Source organism: Bombina bombina, chromosome 7 (genome assembly GCF_027579735.1).
Source record: "Bombina bombina isolate aBomBom1 chromosome 7, aBomBom1.pri, whole genome shotgun sequence".
NCBI classification, from domain to species: domain Eukaryota; kingdom Metazoa; phylum Chordata; class Amphibia; order Anura; family Bombinatoridae; genus Bombina; species Bombina bombina.
This window is the reverse complement of record NC_069505.1, coordinates 611,052,453-611,064,545: the sequence shown is the minus strand read 5'-3', so window position 1 is coordinate 611,064,545 and position 12,093 is coordinate 611,052,453.

Here is a 12,093-nt window from a genome sequence, read left to right as displayed (position 1 = left end):
TGTGTCGAAAGGAGCAACTGCTCCCCCTGTCACACTGCTTATCCTGGAATTTCCAGCATTCCCTACCTCGCCTACCCAGCCGCGTACCTAAATGCGGTTGGCCCTGGCGCGCCATCACAGGGGAGGGGGCACCCCCCTCCAACCCAATTTGGACCACAAATGCATGTCTTGTTTGCCAAAATGCAGCAAGGGGTTACCCACCATTTTTCTTCTAAAGGCCATGTTGTATTCACACCATGCACCCTCCTTAAACCTCATCTGGATATCCTCAATGGTATCCTGATACTAAAACAGGTTATGGTCCTGCAAGGGCTACCTGTCCATGTAGCGCACGGCGAAGACCCGGAAGCATTTCAGCCATTCCTTGTAGCTCTCCGGCCTGCGCACCTTCTTTGGCCATGAACTGTCCAGGGCCCTTTCTTTTGCCCTAAAGGCATCCAGGGAGAGGTCGAACACGTTCACGTATTTACCTTCCTGAATCTTCTTCACGACCTTCATCTTAAGATGGCCATAAAGGGAGTGGACTAGGCAGGGGTAAGTGTCCCCTTGCGCCGCAACCTTACGCGGCACCGGGCCCGTCGGGGCCATACTACCCCCCGGCCCCAGCACCCCCGGAACCTCCATTGCCTGCCCTTTACTGCCAGCCCTATCCTTTGCCTGAGCCGCTGCCATTTTCTTTATCCACCTGAACATTCTACGCTGTCCTTTACCCACTAACCCAAGGTCCTCCCCACTCTGTTAACCTGACTCACTCGTGGATGACCCCGTGTCAGTGTGCACTTCTGATAACCTCTTCCTGGGCAGACCCCTCCTGGGCGTTCTCACTGAACGCAGGATGAGCATTGGCTTTGTTAACCTCACGCAGCGCAGCCTCTACTACTCTCCTAATAGTGTCTTCACACACACCCCTCTGCATCTACACACTGTCCTGCTCCCTTTTACTCCTTCCATATATCAGCTCCCCTTGTCTCATGCGGTCCCCAGCCACAAAATGACCCCCTTGCACACTGCCATGCGTTATCCCCGCATGTTCCAACCCCCTGTGTGACATTTCATCCCCCATCTGCCTTCCACACCGGTACCCCGGCCTTGCAGAGGGCCCCCTCATGCCACTCACACCTTCTGCTGCTCCTGTGAGGCTTCTACCGTCACCTACTTCCTCAAGTGCGCGAGCATGCGCAATTGTACTTGGCCTCTCATTCATCCCTCTATCTGTGCCACACACTACCACCACCACAGATGATCCAGCTCCCGCCTGCATCACACCACTCATGCCAGGTAAGTGCTCCTGCACACTCGCAGCGCTCCCCCTTGGTGCCCCCTCCGTGACCGGTAGCCTCCCCAAGTTACCTGGGCTGCTCCAGTCGCGTGGGGCCTTCCTCCCTGCTCTGCTCCACCTCCCAAGATGGCGGCCGCGATCCTCCTCCCCCTCTGATGTACTTGTTGAGGAGATCTCGCGCAAGCCGCTATCAGAGGGAGGCCCTACCGCTGCGCACTCTGCTCCAGGCCTGATAGGCCCTGCGTCCACGGGCCCACCACCGGCCGCACCGGCAGCAACCTGGCCCTGCGCCTGGCCTAAAGGGGCCATGACAGTAGCAAGGGACTGTGCAAGGGCCAGGACTGCCGCCATGGCCGCCAGCGGTAAGGCCGCAAATGGACCTAACGGGTTCTCTCCCCCACTACCTGTTAGCTGCCCCATAGCGCCCACACCTCCCTGCCGGCATTCTGGGCCAGCACTGAGACCGGCCTGCTCAATAGTACTGGGCAATGTCTGCCCCTGAGGCTGCTGCACTACAGTTGGGCCTACACCTATCCCCCTGCAACCCTGGGCCTGTGTGCTGGGGCCAGCCTCCCCACTCCTACCCCCTTTTCTACCCTTTCCCCTATTAAATCTTATGGTGGGTGGTGTTTTTTGGGGTGTGGGGGGTACCAAGTCCTCAGACTCAGGCTCCTCTCTCTGTCTTGCAGGTTCCTTCTTCCTGGCAGCCATATCAACCACTTCCCTGTATCTTTTGGGTGGCAAAGACTTCCTCCTGGCTCTATCCATCTTCCAATCTTCAAAGGGATCACAGCAAAACCTTCTCCTTGAAGTCTGGAAACCGAAAGAGGCTGAACACACTTCTGCAGGACCCTATAAATGTAAGCACAAACACTGCCTCCCAACCTGCAATATTGTAACAAAACACATTCTACATTCTCCAGACTTCAAGTTGGTAATCCCTTACACTATCATACTGAGCAGATTCTGAGAATTAAAAGCCCCACATTCTTACCTCTTGCTGCAAATATCCAAAGTGCTGCTGTATAGGGTGAACAAGTTTTGAAGGCCAATTCCTGTGCTTAGCGCTATACTGCTCCGGCTACAGTGGCTCTGTAATAGCACTGCAGGGCTCAGTCTGTGCTGCAATGGTGTAAGGAGCGCTGTCTACTGCAGAAAAGAGCAACGTCAAGTGGCACACGTTTCCTATATTCTCTGAAAAAGCCCAATCTGTAGCATGCACTTTACTGAAAGAAAAATCAAAGTCTAGCATGCACTTTACTGCTCACGGCTTTAACAGAGAGGGGTTAAAGAGTAATAGCCAGCACTAGGCCTGACACCCTGCCAGTCACTCACTGCACGCCTGGGTTCATGTCAGATCCTTCCTTTTTTCTCTGCTCACTGCCCCTTTAATGAAATTACATGCCTATTTAAGACACACCTTTGCCTCTCTTCTATGCTGGATTATCTGCAATTCTCACCCAAGTGTGTGTGAAACTGAGCCAATCCGGCTCCTCCTATTTTCCCCAGCATCTCAGAGCGGCACTCTCGCTCTCGCTACTGACCGCAGCTTCTACTTTCAGCTCGTCTCAGACCAGTATCGGCTGCTTACCGCTGACGTCATCAGCTACCGCCTGGAGGCATACTCACACAGCTCCACGCTGCAAGCCTCAACCTTCCGCGGCCCCACATTTAACTTTGCACACCTCTGTTTTCAGGACTGATTAACAGGTCGTATATTTACCAATACTTCTACTTGTTACCTTATATTTACATTCGCTACAGTAACTACTTTGAACAATATCTCACTGAATATCTGGACAGTATTGTTGCATGAACCTGAACTTTAATCCTGCCTAATTAGTTTACTGCTGACTACAGTGTTTGCAGGATCAAACTATTTAGCTGGCAAATATTAATTACAGATAGGTTAACTTAGCAAAAGTCTTATTCTGTTAACCAACCTGTTACACTATACATATTTTTTGTCATTCTCCATAGTAATTGCTATAAGAAATCCTGTATGTTTCACTCACTATAGTGAACAGTCAAACAAGAAATAAAATTATAACAGTATAATCCAGCCTCTAAATACAGGTATAGCACCATGGATATGACAGAAATTGCAAACCAAATTGCCACTTTAACTCAACGTATGGATTCTGTAAATTTAACTCTCAGAGAAGTGCAAACTGAAAATCAGGTGCTCAAAGATTGCCTTAGAGATATGTATACTGCTAAAACTGCACATTCAGAAGCACTTCCAGAACCACAGGTGTCTTTTCCTGACAAGTTCCGTGGTAATAGAGTAATGTTTAAGGAATTTAGAAATGCTTGTCTTTTGATGTTCGAACTAAAACCCAGAACTTATAGCACTGATAGAATTAAGGTGTTGACGACTATCTCTTATTTAAGGGGTGAACCCCGTGTTTGGGCGGATAGTTTGTTTGAAAATCAGAATCCCATTCTAAACTCTATACAGGATTTCCTAAAGGCTTTATCCTCACTATACGAAGATCCTTTTAAACAGGAATCAGCCGAATCCTCTCTCAGGGCCTTGAGACAGGGCAGACAACCTGTAGAAAATTATATATCACAATTTAAAATCTATGCAATCGAATCAAAGTGGAATGAGCCCTCGCTCAGACACCAGTTCAGGATTGGGCTCTCAGAAGACATCAAAGATGAGCTCTCCCGTACTGGTGTACCAGAGCATTTGGAGGATCTCTTCACACATTGCACTACAATTGATAGGCGTATAAGGGAACGTAAACAAGAGAGGGCAAACACTCCAACTTCATACAAACGACAGAGTACTCCACCAGTACCCTCTAGGGATAATGAGACTCCAATGGATATTGGATTCATCAGAGGTCCCCTATCACCTGAGGAGAAAGGCAGAAGACGCACTCATTGCGCACTGCCAAAGTCTTCACAAAATTGGACCTCAGGGGTGCTTACAATCTTATAAGAATGAGAGCTGGAGATGAATGGTTAACAGCTTTCAGAACTCGTTATGGTCTGTATGAGTATACCGTTATGCCTTTCGGGTTATGTAACGCTCCAGCTACATTCCAATGTTTCATAAATGACATTTTTAAAGACATCTTGGACACCTTCATAGTAGTTTATCTTGACGACATCTTGATCTATTCTGATACTATACAACAACATGTGACCCACGTGAGAACAGTATTAGCAAGACTTCGTCAACATAAGTTATACGCTAAATTAGAAAAGTGTGAATTTCATTGCAGTCAAGTCACTTTCTTGGGCTACATTATCTCGAACACTGGAATTAAGATGGATGACTCTAAGATCCATGCTATCACTCAGTGGCCTACCCCAAAAAATCGCAAACAAGTACAAAGATTCCTTGGTTTTGCGAATTTCTATCGAAAGTTCATTCGTAATTTCGCCCAGACTGCTAAACCACTTACTGATTTAACTAAACACACAAATACTTTTAACTGGACATCTGACTGTCAGAGAGTCTTCCAACAGTTGAAAACTGACTTCACCACGGCACCTATTCTTAACTTCCCTGACCCAGATTTACAGTTTATTGTAGAGGTTGATGCGTCGGATTATGCTCTGGGGGCAGTGTTGTCACAGAAACAATCCCTTACTGATGTGATGCATGCTGTCGCCTACCTTTCCAGGCTCATGCTACCAGCTGAACAAAATTACCCCATAGGGGAAAAGGAATTGCTGGCCATCAAAACTGCATTTGAGCAATGGCGACATCTCTTAGAGGGAGCTTTACACCCCATTATCGTTATTACAGATCACAAAAATCTACAATATTTACAACAAAGTAGGACTCTCTCCTCCAGACAACTTCGCTGGAATCTCTATTTCTCACGTTTTAATTATCTCATCACCTACAGACCTGGTAGTCGAAACGGCAAAGCTGACGCTCTCTCCCGCAGAGACACTAGACCGCTTAATGTGGAAACCCCATCTACAGTTATACCCTCATCAAACTTCTTAGGACTACTCATCCATAACGATCCTCAGTTTCAGAAGGATCAAAATCAGGATTCCACAAAACCAACTCATCTTCTGCAAAGAAATCCAGATGGTTTATATTTCCATGGTAAACATCTATACATACCACCTCAGTATAGAATTTCTCTTTTACGCACCCATCATGATTCCCCACTCACGGGACATTTGGGCATACAAAAAACTCTAGAGCTACTTCAGCGTAATTACTGGTGGCCATCTATGCTTTCCTCCGTAGAAGACTATATTTCCAAATGTGGCATTTGTGTCACCTGTAAACCATCACATCAATCTCCGATGGAACTTCTACAACCATATCCAGTTCCAGATACCCCTTGGACTCATCTAGCAATGGATTTTATTGTCGATCTACCAAAATCTTCATCCTACACCTCCATTTTTGTAGTAGTTGATAACAAAAATGGCACATTTCATACCAGCTATAGGAGTACCCACTGCACAACAAACTTGCGACATGTTTATTAGGAATGTCGTTAGATTACATGGGTTGCCTATGGTACTCCTTTCGGACAGAGGATCACAATTCACCTCTCGTTTTTGGAGACATTTATGTAATACTCTACAAGTTACTCAAAAGCTCACAACTTCATATCATCCACAAATGAATGGACAGGCAGAGCGCACCAATCAGTGGTTGGAGCAGTACCTCCGCTGTTTTTGCTCCAACCAACAGGATCAATGGGCTGACCATCTCGCTCTGGCAGAATTCGCCTACAACAACGCTAAGAATTCCTCAACTGGCTTTAGCCCTTTCTTTCTCAACCATGGACTCCATCCCAGAATCAGCTTCCTCCCTTATGCACCATCTCCCTGTCCTAAAGTCGACACTCTGAATGACATCTCCAGACCTTGTCTGTTGCTCGAGACAACATAAAACATGCACAAGCCTCCCATAAACGTTATTATGACTTGCGGCATAAGCCTCAACCTGTCTACCAGGTTGGACAACTAGTCTGGTTGTCATCTAAGAATTTGCGCTTACATACACCCTCCAAGAAAATGAGTAAGCTATTTATAGGACCTTTTCCTATTATTGCCGTTAGGAATCCAGCTACTGTCACTTTACAACTACCTGACTCGTATAAGATACACCCGACTTTCCACGTCTCCTTGGTTAAACCCTGTCTTTCCGACAGATTTACCGTGGATTCTGTTACCCATGTTCTTTCCCGGGATTTGGAATATGAGATAGAGGCTATTCTTGACTCCAGGTGGCGAAGGGGTGTTTTGGAATATCTAGTACAATGGAAAGGGTATGATCATTCTGAAGATTCATGGGAACCTGCTAGTTCAGTTTCGGCCCCCAGGTGTGTTTCGCTTTTCCACCGCAGAAATCCAGAAAGACCTTGTCCTTAGAACCCTCGCTGTGGGTGTTCTTGGGGGGGGGATATGTCAGATCCTTCCTTTTTTCTCTGCTCACTGCCCCTTTAATGAAATTACCTGCCTATTTAAGACACACCTTTGCCTCTCTTCTATGCTGGATTATCTGCAATTCTCACCCAAGTGTGTGTGAAACTGAGCCAATCCGGCTCCTCCTATTTTCCCCAGCATCTCAGAGTGGCACTCTCGCTCTCGCTACTGACCGCAGCTTCTACTTTCAGCTCGTCTCAGACCAGTATCAGCTGCTTACCGCTGACGTCATCAGCTACCGCCTGGAGGCATACTCACACAGCTCCACGCTGCAAGCCGCAACCTTCCGCGGCCCCACATTTAACTTTGCACACCTCTGTTTTCAGGACTGATTAACAGGTCGTATATTTACCAATACTTCTACTTGTTACCTTATATTTACATTCGCTACAGTAACTACTTTGAACAATATCTCACTGAATATCTGGACAGTATTGTTGCATGAACCTGAACTTTAATCCTGCCTAATTAGTTTACTGCTGACTACAGTGTTTGCAGGATCAAACTATTTAGCTGGCAAATATTAATTACAGATAGGTTAACTTAGCAAAAGTCTTATTCTGTTAACCAACCTGTTACACTATACATATTTTTTGTCATTCTCCATAGTAATTGCTATAAGAAATCCTGTATGTTTCACTCACTATAGTGAACAGTCAAACAAGAAATAAAATTATATCAGTATAATCCAGCCTCTAAATACAGGTATAGCACCATGGATATGACAGAAATTGCAAACCAAATTGCCACTTTAACTCAACGTATGGATTCTGTAAATTTAACTCTCAGAGAAGTGCAAACTCAAAATCAGGTGCTCAAAGATTGCCTTAGAGATATGTATACTGCTAAAACTGCACATTCAGAAGCACTTCCAGAACCACAGGTGTCTTTTCCTGACAAGTTCAGTGGTAATAGAGCAATGTTTAAGGAATTTAGAAATGCTTGTCTTTTGATGTTCGAACTAAAACCCAGAACTTATAGCACTGATAGAATTAAGGTGTTGACGACGATCTCTTATTTAAGGGGTGAACCCCGTGTTTGGGCGGATAGTTTGTTTGAAAATCAGAATCCCATTCTAAACTCTATACAGGATTTCCTAAAGGCTTTATCCTCACTATACGAAGATCCTTTTAAACAGGAATCAGCCGAATCCTCTCTCAGGGCCTTGAGACAGGGCAGACAACCTGTAGAAAATTATATATCACAATTTAAAATCTATGCAATCGAATCAAAGTGGAATGAGCCCTCGCTCAGACACCAGTTCAGGATTGGGCTCTCAGAAGACATCAAAGATGAGCTCTCCCGTACTGGTGTACCAGAGCATTTGGAGGATCTCTTCACAAATTGCACTACAATTGATAGGCGTATAAGGGAACGTAAACAAGAGAGGGCAAACACTCCAACTTCATACAAACGACAGAGTACTCCACCAGTACCCTCTAGGGATAATGAGACTCCAATGGATATTGGATTCATCAGAGGTCCCCTATCACCTGAGGAGAAAGGCAGAAGACGCACTCATTGCGCACTGCCAAAGTCTTCACAAAATTGGACCTCAGGGGTGCTTACAATCTTATAAGAATGAGAGCTGGAGATGAATGGTTAACAGCTTTCAGAACTCGTTATGGTCTGTATGAGTATACCGTTATGCCTTTCGGGTTATGTAACGCTCCAGCTACATTCCAATGTTTCATAAATGACATTTTTAAAGACATCTTGGACACCTTCATAGTAGTTTATCTTGACGACAACTTGATCTATTCTGATACTATACAACAACATGTGACCCACGTGAGAACAGTATTAGCAAGACTTCGTCAACATAAGTTATACGCTAAATTAGAAAAGTGTGAATTTCATTGCAGTCAAGTCACTTTCTTGGGCTACATTATCTCGAACACTGGAATTAAGATGGATGACTCTAAGATCCATGCTATCACTCAGTGGCCTACCCCAAAAAATCGCAAACAAGTACAAAGATTCCTTGGTTTTGCGAATTTCTATCGAAAGTTCATTCGTAATTTCGCCCAGACTGCTAAACCACTTACTGATTTAACTAAACACACAAATACTTTTAACTGGACATCTGACTGTCAGAGAGTCTTCCAACAGTTGAAAACTGACTTCACCACGGCACCTATTCTTAACTTCCCTGACCCAGATTTACAGTTTATTGTAGAGGTTGATGCGTCGGATTATGCTCTGGGGGCAGTGTTGTCACAGAAACAATCCCTTACTGATGTGATGCATGCTGTCGCCTACCTTTCCAGGCTCATGCTACCAGCTGAACAAAATTACCCCATAGGGGAAAAGGAATTGCTGGCCATCAAAACTGCATTTGAGCAATGGCGACATCTCTTAGAGGGAGCTTTACACCCCATTATCGTTATTACAGATCACAAAAATCTACAATATTTACAACAAAGTAGGACTCTCTCCTCCAGACAACTTCGCTGGAATCTCTATTTCTCACGTTTTAATTATCTCATCACCTACAGACCTGGTAGTCGAAACGGCAAAGCTGACGCTCTCTCCCGCAGAGACACTAGACCGCTTAATGTGGAAACCCCATCTACAGTTATACCCTCATCAAACTTCTTAGGACTACTCATCCATAACGATCCTCAGTTTCAGAAGGATCAAAATCAGGATTCCACAAAACCAACTCATCTTCTGCAAAGAAATCCAGATGGTTTATATTTCCATGGTAAACATCTATACATACCACCTCAGTATAGAATTTCTCTTTTACGCACCCATCATGATTCCCCACTCACGGGACATTTGGGCATACAAAAAACTCTAGAGCTACTTCAGCGTAATTACTGGTGGCCATCTATGCTTTCCTCCGTAGAAGACTATATTTCCAAATGTGGCATTTGTGTCACCTGTAAACCATCACATCAATCTCCGATGGAACTTCTACAACCATATCCAGTTCCAGATACCCCTTGGACTCATCTAGAAATGGATTTTATTGTCGATCTACCAAAATCTTCATCCTACACCTCCATTTTTGTAGTAGTTGATTTGCTAACAAAAATGGCACATTTCATACCAGCTATAGGAGTACCCACTGCACAACAAACTTGCGACATGTTTATTAGGAATGTCGTTAGATTACATGGGTTGCCTATGGTACTCCTTTCGGACAGAGGATCACAATTCACCTCTCGTTTTTGGAGACATTTATGTAATACTCTACAAGTTACTCAAAAGCTCACAACTTCATATCATCCACAAACGAATGGACAGGCAGAGCGCACCAATCAGTGGTTGGAGCAGTACCTCCGCTGTTTTTGCTCCAACCAACAGGATCAATGGGCTGACCATCTCGCTCTGGCAGAATTCGCCTACAACAACGCTAAGAATTCCTCAACTGGCTTTAGCCCTTTCTTTCTCAACCATGGACTCCATCCCAGAATCAGCTTCCTCCCTTATGCACCATCTCCCTGTCCTAAAGTCGACACTCTGAATGACATCTCCCAGACCTTGTCTGTTGCTCGAGACAACATAAAACATGCACAAGCCTCCCATAAACGTTATTATGACTTGCGGCATAAGCCTCAACCTGTCTACCAGGTTGGACAACTAGTCTGGTTGTCATCTAAGAATTTGCGCTTACATACACCCTCCAAGAAAATGAGTAAGCTATTTATAGGACCTTTTCCTATTATTGCCGTTAGGAATCCAGCTACTGTCACTTTACAACTACCTGACTCGTATAAGATACACCCGACTTTCCACGTCTCCTTGGTTAAACCCTGTCTTTCCGACAGATTTACCGTGGATTCTGTTACCCATGTTCTTTCCCAGGATTTGGAATATGAGATAGAGGCTATTCTTGACTCCAGGTGGCGAAGGGGTGTTTTGGAATATCTAGTACAATGGAAAGGGTATGATCATTCTGAAGATTCATGGGAACCTGCTAGTTCAGTTTCGGCCCCCAGGTGTGTTTCGCTTTTCCACCGCAGAAATCCAGAAAGACCTTGTCCTTAGAACCCTCGCTGTGGGTGTTCTTGGGGGGGGGGATATGTCAGATCCTTCCTTTTTTCTCTGCTCACTGCCCCTTTAATGAAATTACCTGCCTATTTAAGACACACCTTTGCCTCTCTTCTATGCTGGATTATCTGCAATTCTCACCCAAGTGTGTGTGAAACTGAGCCAATCCGGCTCCTCCTATTTTCCCCAGCATCTCAGAGTGGCACTCTCGCTCTCGCTACTGACCGCAGCTTCTACTTTCAGCTCGTCTCAGACCAGTATCAGCTGCTTGCCGCTGACGTCATCAGCTACCGCCTGGAGGCATACTCACACAGCTCCACGCTGCAAGCCGCAACCTTCCGCGGCCCCACATTTAACTTTGCACACCTCTGTTTTCAGGACTGATTAACAGGTCGTATATTTACCAATACTTCTACTTGTTACCTTATATTTACATTCGCTACAGTAACTACTTTGAACAATATCTCACTGAATATCTGGACAGTATTGTTGCATGAACCTGAACTTTAATCCTGCCTAATTAGTTTACTGCTGACTACAGTGTTTGCAGGATCAAACTATTTAGCTGGCAAATATTAATTACAGATAGGTTAACTTAGCAAAAGTCTTATTCTGTTAACCAACCTGTTACACTATACATATTTTTTGTCATTCTCCATAGTAATTGCTATAAGAAATCCTGTATGTTTCACTCACTATAGTGAACAGTCAAACAAGAAATAAAATTATATCAGTATAATCCAGCCTCTAAATACAGGTATAGCACCATGGATATGACAGAAATTGCAAACCAAATTGCCACTTTAACTCAACGTATGGATTCTGTAAATTTAACTCTCAGAGAAGTGCAAACTGAAAATCAGGTGCTCAAAGATTGCCTTAGAGATATGTATACTGCTAAAACTGCACATTCAGAAGCACTTCCAGAACCACAGGTGTCTTTTCCTGACAAGTTCAGTGGTAATAGAGCAATGTTTAAGGAATTTAGAAATGCTTGTCTTTTGATGTTCGAACTAAAACCCAGAACTTATAGCACTGATAGAATTAAGGTGTTGACGACTATCTCTGATTTAAGGGGTGAACCCCGTGTTTGGGCGGATAGTTTGTTTGAAAATCAGAATCCCATTCTAAACTCTATACAGGATTTCCTAAAGGCTTTATCCTCACTATACGAAGATCCTTTTAAACAGGAATCAGCCGAATCCTCTCTAAGGGCCTTGAGACAGGGCAGACAACCTGTAGAAAATTATATATCACAATTTAAAATCTATGCAATCGAATCAAAGTGGAATGAGCCCTCGCTCAGACACCAGTTCAGGATTGGGCTCTCAGAAGACATCAAAGATGAGCTCTCCCGTACTGGTGTACCAGAGCATTTGGAGGATCTCTTCACA